We start from the raw sequence: 17,514 nt of genomic DNA, 5'->3' as shown, positions 1-17,514 counted from the left end.
CTGTGGGTCTCAGGTTTGCAAAAGGGGAGTGAGGCCAGTGGTCTGGCCAGAACAGGGTTTTGTAGCTTGGGTTCTTGTACAGTTGACCTTTGAATAACGCAGGTTGGAACTGTGTGGGTCCACTTATACAGGTATGTATTTTTCAGTATATATTCCTGATGTGTCCCTTCCTATCCACATCAGGAATTCAACCAACCTTGGATGGAGACCATCAATTGAAAGACTAGCAAACCACGAAGTGAAAATATATGTTAATTATTTCTATTTGTATGTGTTTCATAGGGACATTATAAAGGCCAAATAATACTATGTCAGTAAAGCTTCTTTGTCAATGGGTAAAAGATGATACAAATAATTATTTTAGGATCTTTTCTTTATCTTTATTGTTGTAAGTATTACTGATTTCCTCCTTTTTCCCCCACTGACACTCCCCCCCCTTCACCACACTGTTGCCTGGGACCATTAACCAATGCATGTACATAAATTCTTTGGTCTATTTTAGGATAGTTTAGCATTTAGAATCAGATTATGGAGATTTTATTACCTTAAACCCACATTCTTTGAAACATATAGAAATTTGAAATTATACATATGTTTCTGAGTCCCAATTCATTTTTTAAACAATTATCTAACACCTAAAATATTTAGGAACTACAGATAAAGCTCTGTATGAAGTTCTTGTACACATGGAGCTTTCTTCAGACAATAAACAGAGGCAGTGTCCAACAAGCATAAATACTTTAAAGAAAAATAATTGAGCCTGGCTGGTGTGGCTCAGTGGTTGAGCATCGATCAGCCCATGCACCAAGAGGTCAGTCGATGTTCTCTCTCATCGATGTTTCCATCTCTCTCTTTCTCCCCCTTCCTCTCTCTCTAAAATCAATAAAGAAAAAAAGTTTAAAAAAAGAAAAATAATTGAGTGGCCCTGGCCAGACAGATCTCTTGGTTAGAGTGTGGTCCCCATAGCCAAGGTTGCAGTTGGTCCAGGTCAGGGCACATATAAGAATCAACCAACCTATGCATAGAGTGGAACAACAAACTGATGTCTCTCTCGCTCTCTCCCCCTCCCCTTCCTCTCTCTCTAAAATAAGTAAGTAAAAAATAGAAAAATAGTAACTTAAAAAAATAATTGAGTGTAAGGGAGGTAAAAAGTGATTTAGCATTGGGTGAAATCCAGAAGGTGAGGTCATGTGACCTCTGAGCACATCTTGTTCTCAAAAAGATGGTATTTACTTTCTGTTCTGTTCTTCAGCTTGCTTTGTTTATTCTTAGGTGTACTCAGGGACATCTTTTGCCCTGTATATCAGCACATACAGAGCTAATTCATTTTTTTATGTATTATGTTATATGGATTACACAGTTATTCCACAATTTATCCAACTAGTACCCTGTTGTTGAACAATTAGATCATTTGTTACAAACATGGAATGTACAGGTTTTTTTCTTAATCCTCACCCAAGGATAGTTTTCCTTTTATCTTCAGACAGAGTGGGAGGGGGGTGAAGGGGGGAGAGTGAGAGAGAGAGAAACATTGATGTGAGACAGACACATTGACTGGTTGCCTCCCGACCAGGGCTGGGGATTGAACCACAACTGAGGTACATGCCCTTGACTGGAATCGAACCCATGACTCTTTGGTCCATGGGCTGATGCTCTAATCACTGAACCAAACCAGCCAGAGCAGAATGAACAGATTTTTTTTTTTTTTTTTTTATCCTCACCCGAGGACATTTTTCCATTTTTTGTACAGATAGAGTGGGAGGGAGAGAGAGGAAGAGATAGAGAGAGAGAAACATCAATGTGAAAGGGACACATCGAGTGGCTGCCACCGCACGACCAACCAGGGTCGGGGACAAACTGCAACCGAAGTACGTGCCCTTAGCAGGAACCGAACCCAGGTCTCTCCGGACCGCAGGCCGACGCTCTAACTGCTGAGCCAAACCGGCCAGGGCGAGATTTTTAAGCACTCACTGAGTCTCTGTAAGATGACTTCCTAGAAGTGGAATTGCTGGGTGAAAGGATATGAGCACTTTTAATTTAGATAGATATCATCTATGACCTTTAAATAGGTTGTACCCAGAACTGCTTCCTCCTCAGACCTGAGAATGGTCAAACTAACTTTTGTCTATCTAATAAACCAATATGATATATTATTAAGATTAAGTACCTTTTATATGATCATTGAACACTATCTTTCATGAATTGTTTGTTCAAATTCTTTGCCTATTTTTCTATTGATTTTTATCGTTTAACATTAACTTATAGAAACTTTTAATATTTTACAGATAAACATTTTGCTTTATATTTTCCTATTTTGTCTCTTGTCTTTTAACTTTGTGATCATTTACATTGTACAGAGACATTAAACTGTTATATAGGCTTTTTAAAAAAATGTATCTTTACTGTTGAAAATATTACAGATGTCCCCTCTTTTTCCCCCCACTGACCTGCTCCTCCCTGATTCCTTCCCCCTTCTACCTTCCCCACACTACTGTGTCCATTGGTTATGCATATATGCATATAAGTTCTTTGGTTTATCTCTTCCTGCCGCCTCCCTCCTTCCCTCTGAGGTTCCTCAGTCTAACAACCAATTTGTACTTCTCAATCCTTCACCTTTTTTATCCTCAGGGAGAGGGAGGAAGAGAGAGGAGGAGAGGGAGAGAGAGACATCAACATGAAAAGGACACATCAAGTGGCTGTCTCCTGCACAACCTCAACCAGGCCCGGGGATGAATCGCAACCGAGGTATGTGCCCTTGACTGGAATTGAACTCCAACCCATTGGTCTGTGGGCCGATGCTCTAACAACTTAGCAACCAGCCAGGGCTTTTCCTTGCTGTTTTTAAGATTCTCTTTGTCTTTAACCTTTTGCATTTTGATGATGGTGTGTCTTGGTGTGGGCTTCTTTGGGTTCATCTTGTTTGGGACTCTGTGCTTCCTGGACTTGTGTGTCTGATTCCTTCACCAAGTTAGGGAGGTTTTCTGTCATTATTTTTTCAAATAGGTTTTCAATTTCTTACTCTCTCTCTTCTCCTTCCAGCACTCCCATGACTCAAAGGTTGGTATACTTGAAGTTGTCCCAGAGGCTCCTTCACTATCCTCATTTTTTAAAATTATTTTTTCTTTTTGCTGTTCTGATTGGGTGTTTTTTGCTTCCTTATATTCCAAATCGATAGCTTGCTTCTTGGCTTCACCCACTCTACTATTTTTAATTAATTAACTCATTTTACTTTATTGATTTTGTGAGAGAGAGAAGGAAAGAGGGGGAGAGAGAGAGAAACATCGATGAGAGAGAAAATTGATTGGCCACCTCCTGCATGCCCCCCTTTGGGGATTTGGCCCACAACCCAGGCATGTGCCCTGACCAGGAACTGAACTGATGACCTCTTGATGTATGGGACGACGCTCAACCACTGAGCCACACCCTCCAGGCCACCTACTATTGAGTCCCTGTAAATTATTCTTTATTTCAGTTAGTGAGAACATCAACAACATAAAAAAGGACCAGTCAGAAATGAAGGATGCACTAAGTTCCTTGGAGTTCTCCTTAAGTTCCTTTAAGTTTTCACTAAGTTCTTTGAAGTTCTCACTAAGTTCCTTGAGTATCTTTTATAACCAGTGTTTTGAACTCTGTTATTGTTTATCTTCACTTTATTTAGTTCTCTTCCTGGAGTTTTGTTCTGCTCTTTCATGTTTATTTGTCTCCTCATTTGGGCTGCCTCCCTGTGTTTGTTTCTGTCTATTAGGTAGCATTGCTATCTCCTGAGCTTCATAGGGTGGCCTACTGTAGTAGGTGTCCTATAGGGTCCAGTGGCACAGCCCCCCTGATCACTTCAACTGGTCCCTCAAGGTGCGCCCCTTGTGTGGACTGTACACCCTTCCGTTGTAATTGAGTCTTGATTGCTGTTGGCACATCATTCGGAGCGATTTACTCAGGCTGGTCAGCTGCAGGGACCGACTGTGCCCACTGACCACTGACCTCTAACTACGTTGGAGGATCAGCTGTGTAGGGGACCACTACACAGAACAAGACTTATTTCAGCAGGGCTCTGGTACCCACTGAATCCACTCCTTGAATGTGTCGTTTGTAGAGGTGCTTGGGTGGTGGCACTTCAGTGTGGTCTGAAGCTGTCCTCTGGGTGTGCTGGTTCTGGGGCAAGGTCAGCCACTGCTTGTACCCTACCTGGGGCCACCAGCCATAAGCTACAAATTGATCTGCAGATGGCTGCTTCTTGTGCTGGTCTTAGAGGTGCCCAAGCGAAGCCAAGCTGTGAATGAAGGCTGGTTGTTTTTAGTGCCAGGCTTGGGGCCACTTAGTGAGAGGTATAGGGCTTGATGAGTGAGGCCAGATGCTGCTTGTTTGAGAGAATTTAGGGAAATCTGAAGCAAGATAGGCCAATCCTGTGGTAAAGCCAATGGAAGTTTGGGTGGGCCTGAAAGTTGGGTGGGGCAGGGCCTCAGGGAATCACTAGGGCAGGGCAAGTAGTGTGAGCCCGGTTGCTGGAGTCCCAGATATGGCACCCTGTCTGTCTGTCCCATGGGGGAAGGCTCACCAAAGGAACAATGGCCTCTGCCTGAACATCTGTCTGGGAGAAAGCTGCTCTCTAGCTCTCACCCTACTGCCAAGCAACTCAGTTCTTCTCTGTATGTCTCTGGTGCCTTTCAAGCTGCCTCCCCCATGCTGTAGCCTGTAGGGAGCAAGTCCGAGTCAGTCTGTGGTGGGCCCTTTAAGAGGAACTGCATGGTGCTCCAGCAGCCTCAGTCTCAGTCTCAATTCCCCCTGGTTTTTACAGCCAGAAGTAAAAACTGGCACTGGAACCCTGAGCTAGGGAGATTGGTGTGGGATGGGGACTCCTTGCTCCTCAGGGAGGACCTTCACAGCCGAGTTGTCCCTCCTGATTTTTATCCACCACACATGAGTGTGGGATCAGCCCCTCCTACCAGTCTTGATGTGGCTTCTTTAATTTCATAGTTGTAGGACTTCCATTGAGCTTGATGTCAGGCGATTCTGAATGATGGTTGTTCTGTAGTTTAGTTGTAATTTTGATGTGGTTGTGTGAGGAGGCAATACCCTGTTTACCTACGCCGCCATCTTGACTGGAAGTCCTATATAGGCTTTTGAAAAAATTAGGTTTATTATCTTTTGTTGTTGTTGTTAATCTTCACCCAAGGATATTTTTTCATTTATTTTTAGATGGAGTAGAAGGGAGGGTGGGAGAGACACATCCATTGGTTGCCTCCTGCATGACCCCCACAAGTACCAGGATCAAACCTGTGATCCCTTTACTGGGAATTGAACCCTCCACCCTTCAGTCTGAGGGCCAGCACTCTAACTGGTGAGCCAAACCAGCCAGGACTTATATAGGCATTAAAAAAATTTTTTTTCCTCACCCGAGGACATTCTTTGCATTTATCTCCAGATAGAGTGGGAAGGAGAGAGGGGGGAAGAGAGAGAGAGAGAAACATCAGTGTGAGAGAGACACATCAACTGGTTGCCACCCACGCGGTTGGGGGCCAGGGAAAAACTGCAATCGAGGCATGTGCCCTTAGTGGCAGCCGAACCCAAGACTCTCTGGTCCGTGGGCCGACGCTCTAACCACTAAGCCAAACCAGCCAGGGCTTATATAGGCATTTTTAATAGTCTTTTTCTTTATGGGTTCCTAGATTTGGCTCATGCTTAGAATGGCCTTCTATGTCCCAAGACTATCACAGCATTTTCTTTTACTTTATTGTAATTCTTTCATTACAATTATGGTTATGTTCTTAATCCTAATTTTTAGTTTTTGAAACACCATTTACTAAATTATCTACCTCTTCTTTATTAATTTGAAATGCCACTTTCTCATATACTATATACATATAAATTTAGTTTGTTTGGACATTCTATTTTCTTCCAAAGATCTATTTGTGTTAGTATTTCTGTCATTGTTTTAATTTCCATGGGATAATTATAGGATATTTGATACTTGGTAAAGTAAGTCCCTTCTAATTAGTTTTTTCCCCTCAATTTTTAAATTGCTTCTATGCACTTAGTTTCCTAGATGATCTTTATTCTCAAGTTTTCAAGTTTCCCACAAAACGATATTAAGATTTGTTAGCTGATTTATTTTTTTATCCTCACCCGAGGACACTTTTGCATTTATCTTCAGATAGAGCAGGAGGGAGAGAAAGAGAGGAAGAGATAGAGATAGAAACATGGATTTGAGAGAGACACATCGACTGGTTGCCACCCACATGACCCTAACCGGGGCCGGGGACAAACTGCAACTGAGGTACGTGCCCTTAGCGGGAACTGAACCTGGGACTCTCTGGTCCACAGGCCGATGCTCTAACAGCTGAACCAAACGGGCTAGGGCTGTTAGTTGATTTTAAAAGAAACTGCATTATAGCAAATGTGAAAAGGCGAGATACAGAATGAGATATAACAACTCAAAAGGAGGAAGCAAATGATTATTTTCTTGTGATGACTTGGTTGTGCACCTGGAAAGTCTACAACAATTAATTAAAAGCTTCTAGAGAGTTCAACATAGGGGACACACGTGTGCATTTGCGTGTGCGTGCACACACACACATTAAAACAGTAGCTTGCTTTTTTAGTGGCAAGACCAAGCCAATGTAGCTGTTTCCTACTAAGGCCCATGGGCTTGAGGGACCCTCAGCTTTGTCCATAGGCCCCTGGCTAAAATTCAGATGCTAGATTTTATAAACCTTAATTGGTAGAAGCTGGAAAAAAAACCAAAAAAACTCTTGTGAAAGCTGCATGTAATTTCTATCTGGTAAGAAAGAAGACTTGACTTTAGTAAAGACTTAAGTCTCTTTTTAAAAAAAAATATTTTCTTTGCCCTGGCCAGTTTTGCTCAGTGGTTAGAGCGTCGCCCTGCGGTCCAGAGAGACCTGGGTTCGATTCCCGCTAAGGGCGCTTACCTTGGTTGCAGTCCCCGGCCCTGGTTGGTTGTGTGGGCGGCAGCCACTCGATGTGTTCCTTTCACGCCAATGTTTCTCTCTCTCTCTTCCTCTCTCCCCCTCCCACTCTAGCTGAACAAAAATGGAAAAATGTCCTTAGGTGAGGATAAAAAAATATATATATTTTTTGATTTTTTAAAAAATTTTCTTTCCTTTATTGATCTTAGAGAGAGAGGAAGTGGGAGGGAGAGAGAGATAGAAACATCAATGAGAGAGAACATCGACTGGCCACCTCCTGCTTGCTCCCCACTGGGGATCGGGCACACAACCTGGGCATGTGTCCTGACCAAGAATGGAACCAGCAACCTCTTAGTGCATGGGTCGATGCTCAACCACTGAGCCACACCAGCTGGACTTAATTGATTTTTTTAGAGAGAGAGGAAGAGGGAGATAGAAACATCAGTGTGAGCGAGATACATTGATCTGCTGCCTCCTTCATGTCCCCTACTGGGGATGGAGCCTGTAATCCAGGAATGTGCCCTGACCAGGAATCGAACCGGACCTCTCAGTCCCTGGGATGACACATTCAATTTACTGAGCCACACCAGCTGGGCATTTTACTAGTCTTTAAGTAAACTATTTCTTTATTCTAGGAAAACTTTCCCCAAGTGTCTTCCGGTTACATAAGATGTCTCAAAGAACTCAGGGAGGGAGGGATGTAAAAGGCACATGTGCGCCCTGGCCAGTTTGGCTCAGCAGTTGAGTGTCGGCCTGTGGACCAGAGAGTCCTGGGTTTGGTTCCCGCTAGGGGCACGTACCACAAATAAATAAATAAATAAATAAAATAAAATAAAATAAAAGGCATGTGTGGGAGGGAGAGTTGCATCTCTCTGAACTGGGTTGATTTTGGACAGGATGGTTTTTTTCTGCCCTGACCCTGACCTGTTTATGAGCACCTGTGTTTAGAGAGCAGCGCACAGATCAGGATCCACTTTCTGGCTTGGCAAACTGCAGTACACAAGGCCCTGTGCTTAGTAGATTCCCACACTTGGTTTAATGCTCTGCTATTGCCATGTGAATTCTTAACATCTTTGGAACAGGAAGTCCTGCATTTTGATTTTGCACTGGGCCCTATATGTCGCTGATCCTGCACTAAAAGTAAAGGTGTTTTCATAAGACACTGAGACTGAGCTTAATGAAAACTAGCTCCACCAGGATTAGAAGAGGAGAGAGAAATGATCCTCCCATTATTCCTGGAATTTGGAATCAGTCTTTTCTCTGAAGATTGGTAGCTACCTTTAAAAAAAATAAATATATATAGCCCTGGCCGGTTTGGCTCAGCGGTTAGAGCATTGGCCTGCGGTCCAGAGAGACCCAGGTTCAGTTCCCGCTAAGGGCATGTACCTCGGTTGTAGTTTGTCCCTGGCCCTGGTTGGGTTGTGCGGGTGGCAGCCACTCGATGTGTCCCTTTCACATCGATGTTTCTCTCTCTCTCTCTCTCTCTTCCTCTCTCTTCCTCCCACTCTATCGAAACAAAAAAACAAAACAAAAAATGTCCTCGGGTGAGGTTAAAAAAATATATATATATACACATATATATATTTACAATATATATACATATTGCAACCTTGGTGCAAAATCAAAGGGTTCTTCTCTTCACATGCCTTTCCTTACAACAAAAAAAGAGTTCTCCTTCCAGTAGGGTAAGAAAATGTGAATAATTTGGCTAAATAAAGGGGTGGTTCAGAACAGGGAGACAACTGTTTTGTAAAGAGTGGTGGCCATGCAAGGGGACTGGTGGAAGGGCATTTGGGCCTCTGTGGGTATAAGGCTCTGGTTCTCTGAATAAAAAAAGGATGGCTCTTCCACCCACCTCTGGATGTGGAGGTGAGAGTGGTGCCTGAAATTTCCTAGAATGGGGTGAGAGCTGCCTTCCTCAATTATTGCCACTTTCCAAGTGGGCTTGAAAACTAAATACTCAACAGTTGTGTCACATTCTCTTATCTTCAGACACAGTTGCATTGGCTCTGCAGAGTCCTTGGGCCTTAATGCATTACTTTGCTATGATGCAGCTTCATGAAATGATCATAAAGTTGTGTGGTTGTGCGTCCAGGACTGGTTCTCTCTCTGGTAATTTAAACTTAACTGCAGTAGAATAAGGAAGTTGACCTGCTGAGAGAAGCAAAGATGAGAGACAGAGAGAAAAAGACCTGCCTAGACCTGATTGTCTTCTCTTTTCATTCTTTGGCTTATCATAACCTCCCTTCAGTAAATCCCTTTTGTGATTAAGATATTTCAATTTGGTCCAAAGAATCCTTGAAGGTAGGTTTTATTTACATTTTACAGAGGGAGAGACTGAGACTCAGACCCTGGATATTGGAGTCAAGTTTACGCAGTTCACTAAGTGCACTGAAGCCCCTACTAGAAGTCTCTACTGAGACTCAGACATCTGTGTTAAATAATGTGTTCAAGGTCCACATCCCTGAGCTTTTTCCATTACACATCTACCCCACCCCCAACCAGGTTTATTTATTTTGAAATCATATAGAACCAGTTATCTTTTATCATTCAGGATTCAATTGCACGAAACACAAAACAAAACTTTGGCTAAGTAAACAAAGAACTGATTGGCAGTTTATTGGCTAGCTCACAGTCCAGGAGGAGGATTGTACATCCAGCCTTGAGAAAGTCTTGAACCAGAAAAGTCCAGATCTTAGTACTGAGAACTTGTGTGCTATCTCTTTAGGCTTCTGCCAGTAGGTGATCAGTCCCAAACCCCTGCAGTACCCCTGTGCCTCATCTCAACAGTAAAGTTTCCTGGTAAGAGTTTACTTGACTTCTTTTTTTTTTCTTAAATTTAAATAATTTATTGATTTGAGAGAGAGATAAGAATTTGTTGTTCCACTCATTTGTGCATTCATTGGTTGCTTCTTGTATGTGCCCTAACCAGCAATCAGATCTGCAACCTTGGTGTATCAGGACAATGCTCTAACCAACTGAGCAACCTGGCCAGGGTGAGTTTACTTGATTTTTTTTTTTTTTTAAGGGTGAAATCTTTTTTCTTTTTTAAAAAAGATTTTTAATTGATTTTTTTTTTTTTTTTTTTTTTAGAGAGGAATGGAGAGGGAGAGCTCGAAACATTGGTTGGCTGCTGCTGCTTTTTAAAATTTTTTAATCCTCACCCAAGGATATTTTTAAATTATTTTTTGTCAGATAGAGTGGGAGGGAGAGGGAGGGAAAGAGGGAGGCAGGGAGGGAGGGAGAGAGAGAGAGAGAGAGAGAGAGATAGAGAGATAGAGAGAGAGAGACAAGCTAGTCTCGTCTTCCCTCTGAGTAGTAGCCTCATTTACTCGGACTTCTCTCTGTGGCTGGGAATATGGTCATTAGAACCTTGGGAACACATCCTTACAATTCCACAGCCTATCAAAGATAAAAACCAAACAAATAAGCAAACTGGTTTTACTTAGGCTATTGCAGCAGATCTGAAGACCACAATGTCTCAGCAGGAAACACTTATCTGGAGACTTTTATAGGGAGGAGTACACAACTTCTAAGTGGGGTTATTTTACAGTCAGAATTGCTTTTGTAATCAGGGGTCTCAGTTAGCTGAACAGGAAATGTTTGTATGTAGCTAGTTTCAGGGGAATAGACAGTTCAGATAATCTTTATGAGACAATGCATGGGGATTTGGAGAGATTGTGTCTGGCCTTATCATAGGTGAACAAGGGTGTCATCTGTGAGTCTTATCCAAGTCACATGAGGAAGAGTGGTTCTTTGCAGTAAGCTGGACCATAAAAGGATGGGTGGGGGGGATTTCTTAACCATCTCAGTTTTCCAAGAACACAGGGCATAGGTTAAGTTCAACACTGTAGCCCTGGCCACTTTGACTCAGTGGTTGGAGCATTGGCCTGTGGACCAGAGTCCTGGGTTCGGTTCCCACTAGGGACATGTACCAAAAACAAACAAACAAACAAACAACACTGTCAAGACAGAGAAGAAAGAACGTTCCCCATCAGTTGCAGGAGACCGTTCTCTGGGAAGAGTGCCATGGGCTTGGTCACACATGCTCAGCTGCCTATCTCTGGTTCATTGTTGGGGGAAGTACTGGGAATGATTCAGCCTGGTTATGCCCACTCCCATTGTCAAGAGTGGTGAAGAGAAGGGGTACAGGGCAGATTAAAAAAAAAAAAAGCTCCACAGTGGGCTGTCACAATTTAATTCCAATGGAACTAAATTTGAGAACTTTTCCTTAAAGTAAAAGACCTAAACCTTTGTTTAAAATTAAATAATGGCACTGTAATAATGATACCAGTAAATTACCATGAATCCTTTTCTAACCTTTAAACAGTCCAAGGAGTCTCACATGATATCCCATATTACCTTCTTCAGAAAAATTGCCCCTCCCTCTTTCAAATCTTACTGCTATAAAATTGAAGCAGCAGATGATAAGATGCTTTACACGGAAATCCCTGCTCCCATTGCCTAAGACCTTTAAGGCCTCAGGTATATGAATCAATATGGTGAGAGAACAGCCCATTGCCATAAGGTTCCAGGGAAATTTGCTTTCTTGGACTAGCTGGTGTCCAAAGAAGCAAATATAGACGGAGGTCTTAGAGTCTAAGAAACACTTAAGAGTTTTAAAACTCCTTATACCTGAAACTAATAGGATACTGTATGTCAAATATATATAAAAAAATTAGCCCTGGCCGGTTTGGCTCAGCGGTTAGAACGTCGGCCTGCGGTCCAGAGAGACCCGGGTTTGGTTCCCACTAAGGGCACGTACCTCGGTTGCATTTTGTCCCCAGCCCTGGTTGGTTTTGCGGGTGGCAGCCCCTCGATGTGTCCCTTTCACATCAATGTTTCCCTCTCTCTCTTTTCCTCTCTCTCCCTCCCACTCTATCTGTACAAAAAATGGAAAAATGTCCTCGGGTGAAGATAAAAAAATAAAAATAAAATAAAATAAAAATAAAAATTTTTTTCTTTACTGGTTTTAGAGGAAGGGACAGGGAGAGAGAGATAGAAACATTGATGAGAGAGAACATCGACTGGCCGCCTCCTGCATGCCCCCCACTGGGAATCGGGCCCACAACCTGGGCATGTGCCCTGACCTGGAATCGAACCAGTGACCTCTTGGTGCATGGGTCGACGCTCAACCACTGAGCCATACCGGCCGGGTGCATCTAACGATTTTACTGAAGATTTATGGGGGCCAGTGGAAAGTGGCCACATTATAAATGACATGACCTCTCTCTCTCTCTGGTAATCAGTGATCTCCCTTCCTTCCTCTCAGATCAAGACTCCTCTGCCCCTTCCAAAACCTCACAGTCCCTGTACCTAACCTTGTGAAACTCTCTGGAATGTGAGATGGTAAATGCTCCCCCATCATCCATATATCCCTATGTATAATGTTTATTTCAAAGCCCATCCAAGCCTATCTGGATTCCTCAGCTCTCTAGTGTTCTGGGGAATAACATTCTGCTACTATGTCAACACTGTGAGACAACTTTTGGGATGTATTTCCAGCTCATGATGATAGTACTCTGAGACTGGGTGTTCGTGATCCTTCAGGGTCTCTTACCTGGGAATCTTATATTTGTTTATTTTATTTTTTTCCATCAACATTTATCTCCTCTATGCCCTCTTCCACCTCCACCCACCCCTCTTTGCCTATAAATTTTATATTTGAGCTAAAAGTCTTCAGTTTTTATCCCTGTGTAGAGCTGGGCTTGAAGCATGTTCATTCTGAGCTGAGGGGTAGCCAGTCTACACAGAGAGAAACCTGTTCTACAGAGAAAGAAGTATATTAAGAAACTTTTAGCTGGAGGTAATAGAACCCTTGACTCAAGAGGTTTCATGCTTGGCTGAGTGTGTCTGTAATGCTCTCTTTATTGGTTATCCCTGCTTCTCTAGTCTATGTTGATGGGTCTCTGTGTTAATGCCCATGTGTGACAGGTGTCTGGTATAGGTATCCTCAGAGGGCTCGTCTGGGACTCCCACTCCACAGTTCTGTGATAAGGAAGATCCCAGTTCTAGCTTGACAATTTCTTCTCAATTGCTGCCTCTTGTTGCAGGGCTCTCCTCTCAGCCAGCAGCCTTCTTGGGTAGGGATTGGTGAGACAGTCCAAGTTCAGCCACCTATATCGATGTGCAGTGGATCTAGGGGAAACATTCCGTCACACCAGACTACTTTCCTCTCTTGGTCTTTTCTTAGAGCCAGCTCGCTCCAATTCTCCTCTCCTTTGTCCATAATCGTCCCTCCCTTGTCAAAGGGGGAAAATGGCAAGTCCACTGCCTCAGCAGAAGGCCAACTAAAATGCAGAATGCAGGTCTCCCCGTCCTGTGTGCATCTCTCTCCAGTTTTTGTTTTTTCAGCGGGAGGGAGGAAAAGAGAGAGAAACATCTACATGAGAGAGACACATTAACTGGTTGCCACCCACACGACCCCAACCGGGGCCGGGGACAAGGCTGGGACAAACTGCAACCGAGGCACGCGCCCCTAGTGGAAACTGAACCTGGACTCTCTGGTCCACGGGCCGACGCTCTAACCGCTGAGCCAAACCGGCCAGGGCTCTGTCCAGTTTTTACAAAAACTCCCTTCTCCAGTGTCTTCCCTGGAGGGACAGCAGCTTCCACCCCTCTCTTACTAGGAGGGAAAAATCTCTCTCACCAGGAAGTCAGTCTGCACTCCCCACAAAGCAAATCACCGGCTCCCTTTCACACCTGCCCATTTCTACACAGACCAGAGGGTGGTTAATGTGGGAAGGAGGCTGGAAACCTTAGGGTAGTTCTGCCTACTCCTTTGGGGGAATTGGCTGGCTCCAATTACTGGCAATTTTCTTAAGGGTGTGGATTAGTTAGCACTTTTTTTGTTCTTACCTGTGGGTTCTAATCACTAATCCTTGGACAACTGGGAAAAATCTCATGCAATATCCTGTTAAAACAACAATTACCAACCATCTCTAATATTTCTTGAGCAATTGTACAGGTAATGTACATTTTATATTAACTATCTTATTTAATAGTTACATTTATTGTATGAGGTAAGTCCTATATGCCCTCCATTTTCAGGTGAGGAAACTGAGGCTTATAGACTATTGAGCCACTTGCTTAGTCACTCAGGCAACGCATGGTGGAACTGGTATTCAAGCCCAGCCAGGTTGTATGCTGCAGAGCCATGAGCTCTCACTGTACTCCCTCTCCTGTATACACAGGGGAAGTATTCTTGCACATTTTTAAAATATGTTTTTTTAACATATTGATTTTTAGAGAGCGAGTAAGGGAGAAGGAGAGAGAAACATCAATTGGCTGCCTCCTGCATGCCCCCTACTGGGGATGGGACCCACAATCTGGGCATGTGCCCTGATTAGGAATCAGGCCAGCAACCTTTTGGTGCATGGGCTGACACTCAACCAACTGAGCCACACCAGCCAGGGCCCCATTGTTTTTTTCAAGGATATATTTCTTCAAGTAGAATTATTGTCACAGGGTATGTATGCACATTTTCCCTGAAAATGCTTTCTAGAGCCCTGGCCAGTTTGGCTCAGCTGTTGAGCGTCGGCCTGCGGACCAGAGAGTTCTGGGTTCGGTTCCTGCTAAGGGGATGTACCACTAAATAAATAAATAAATAAAATATATATTTTAAAAAAATGCTTTCTAGAAAGATTGAACCAGATCATAATGTCCCTTACACCTTAGCCAGTACTAGATATTGCTGTTTATTTTTTTCCAATGTGGTATGAAAAAAGGTAATTTTGTTATTGTTTTAATTAGCATTTAAAAATTCCAACTGAGGTTGAACATTATGTTTATTTGTTTGTATTTATTTAGTAAACTTTGTCGTTCCATCTTTGTTTTTTTTTTCTGATTGACTTATCATAACTATGTATATATCAATAATACTACCTCTTCAGCCCGGCTGGTGTGGCTCAGTGGTTGAACATCAACCCATGTTCTGAGAGGTCACTGGTATGCTGGGGTTGCAAGCTCAATCCCCAGCAGAGGGTGTGCAGGAGGCAGCTAATGGATGTTGATGTTTGTCTCTCATTGATGTCTCTCTCTCTAAAATCAATAAAAAACATATTTATAAACCTAATATTACCTCTGATGTCATCTATATTAAGAATATTTCTTCCCAAGTTGTCAAAGAATACACTTTTCATCATGGTATAAAATATACATAACAAATTTATCATTTTAACCATTTTAAGTGTACATTTGTGTGGCACTAAGTATATTCACAATGTTGTGCAAACATCACAATTATTCATTTCCAGAACTTTTTCATCATCCCAAACAGAAACTGTGTACCCATTAAGAAATGACTCTGGCCCTGGCCGGTTTGGCTCAGCGGTCAGAGTGTCAGCCTGTGGACCAGAAAGTCCCAAGTTTGGTTCCCACTAAGGGTACATACCTCAGTTGCAGTTTGTCCCCGGCCCGGGTTGGGGTCGTGTGGGTGGCAACAACTCGATGTGTCTCCCTCATGTCAATGTTTCTCTCTCTCTCTTCCCACCTCTCTCCCTCCCGCTCTATCTGAAGATAGATGCAAAAATGTCCTTGGGTGAGGGGGGAAAAAAAAAGAAGTGACTCTGGATTCACCACTCCCCACACTGTATTCTATGTTCTATGAATTTGCTTATTCTAGACATCTCATATATATGGAATCATACAATAGTTGTCTTTTTGTGTCTGAATTATTGTACTTTGCATGTTTTCAAGGTTTATTCACATTGTAGTATGTATCAGGATTTCACCCTTTTAATGACTGAATAATATTCTATTGTATTTATTACCACAGTTTGCTTATCTATTCATCTGTTGATGGACACTGGGCTTGTTTCCACATTTTGGCTATTGGGAATAATGCTGCTATGAACGTTAGTGTACAAGTATCTATTTAAATCTTTGCTTTCAATTTCTTTAGGTAAATATCTAGAAGGGGAATTTATAAATCGTATGATGTCTATTATTTAATTTATTCAGGACAAAGTTTAATTTTTAGAAAGTTAAAAATAAAACAAAATGTTAGAAAAATAGAAATATGTATAATGAGGACATGCCAGTGATTTATTTAACTCATTAATAGGGGACAAGCAGGAAAGTAAACCTGATTCAATGGAGAACTCAAGAGACTGAAGTGAGAGAAAGAATGCTGAAATTAGTTTGTTAAATTAAATACAATTTTTTATTGTTCTATAGTGCAATAAAAGCATAATCTTTGGAAATGTCTTTTCTATCAGAAAGATATCATTTGCATCTCTCCTATAAAAAAACCACTTGTAATTTATCAATCTGCTATAAGTTAACATCTAATTTTATAGAGTCTGGGCCATTTTTTATTGTTTTATTATGATATTAAAAAATAAGCAGAGGAGGAACATCTGTAATACATTCAACAATAAAGATAAGTTAAAAAAAAAAAAAAGGGATGCGAAAATGGTGGAGGAGTGAATGGAAGCTACACAGATGATCTCCCAGGACCAAACGGGAATTACAACTAAAATAAAGACAAATCGTTGGAAAAAAGCAACAGAAAAGCAGCGGGACAGGACCATATAACCAGGGACACTGGTAGGATCTGTGGAGGTGCGAGAGGATGACGGGCTGGGAGCCCCACTGACAGCAGCGGTCTTAGCTGTGAGCAGTGCTCTCTGGGATAAAAGACCAAGCCTGCTCCACAGTGCAGAGAGCTGGGACAGAGCACTAAAATAGCCACAGCCACTCACCTTGGGCTCTGGTAGAGGGAGGGAAGACTGGACTGGAACTGTGTGGGGACAGCCGGGATTTGGAGGGTGCTCAGAGTTTTTGCTGAGTTGCAGGAACAAAGGATGGTGGCCAGTTTGCTCCTTCCCAGAGCTGTGGGGGAAAGCAGCAGCCCTTCCTCGGAGATTCAGTCCCTTACAGGTGAGGCAAAGAAATGCAAATTGAGGCTCATTAACAACCAGCATCTGTCACACCCTCTGGAAATCCTCTTAGGAAGAACACCAGGGTTACATTCCAAGGCCCTGAGTAACTGAGACTAATAGCCTCGAGACAAAAAACTAGAGGATAACTGACCTTTTCTGGGCTTGCAAATCTACCCAGGAAAGTAAGACTTGACAGCGGTGTTGAACATGGGCCCTCCGATGCTCATCCAAATCCAGCAGCACAGGGAGCCACAAAGAGCAGAACACCAACACTCACAGGAAAAATTTGGCAGGCTCCAAAACCCACTGCAATAGCCAAAATGGTGAAACAAATCCCAAATGAAAACAAGAGAACTCTATGGAAGATGAGATAAATGAAATGCAGTTAAGCAAATTATCAGAGGTAGAGTTCAGAGCCATGATCTCCAGGAAGCTCAACAGCATGAGTAAGGACCTCAACACTATGAGTAAAGATATAGAAACATTGAAAACAAACCAAGTGGAAGTGAAAAACCACAAAGAAATGAAGAATGACATAGAAATAAAGAACACATTAGAAGGGCTAAACAGCACACTAGAGGAAGCTGAGTACTGGATCAGTGAATTAAAAGACAGGGTAGAAAAAAATCAACCAATCAGAAAACCAAGGGTGAAAAAAATTAAAAAACAGGAAAACAGCTTAAGAGAAATGTGGGACAACTGGAAACGCA

This window comes from Molossus molossus, unplaced genomic scaffold, assembly GCF_014108415.1.
Source record: "Molossus molossus isolate mMolMol1 unplaced genomic scaffold, mMolMol1.p scaffold_m16_p_4, whole genome shotgun sequence".
NCBI classification, from domain to species: Eukaryota; Metazoa; Chordata; class Mammalia; order Chiroptera; family Molossidae; genus Molossus; species Molossus molossus.
Note: the sequence above shows the minus strand (reverse complement) of the source record.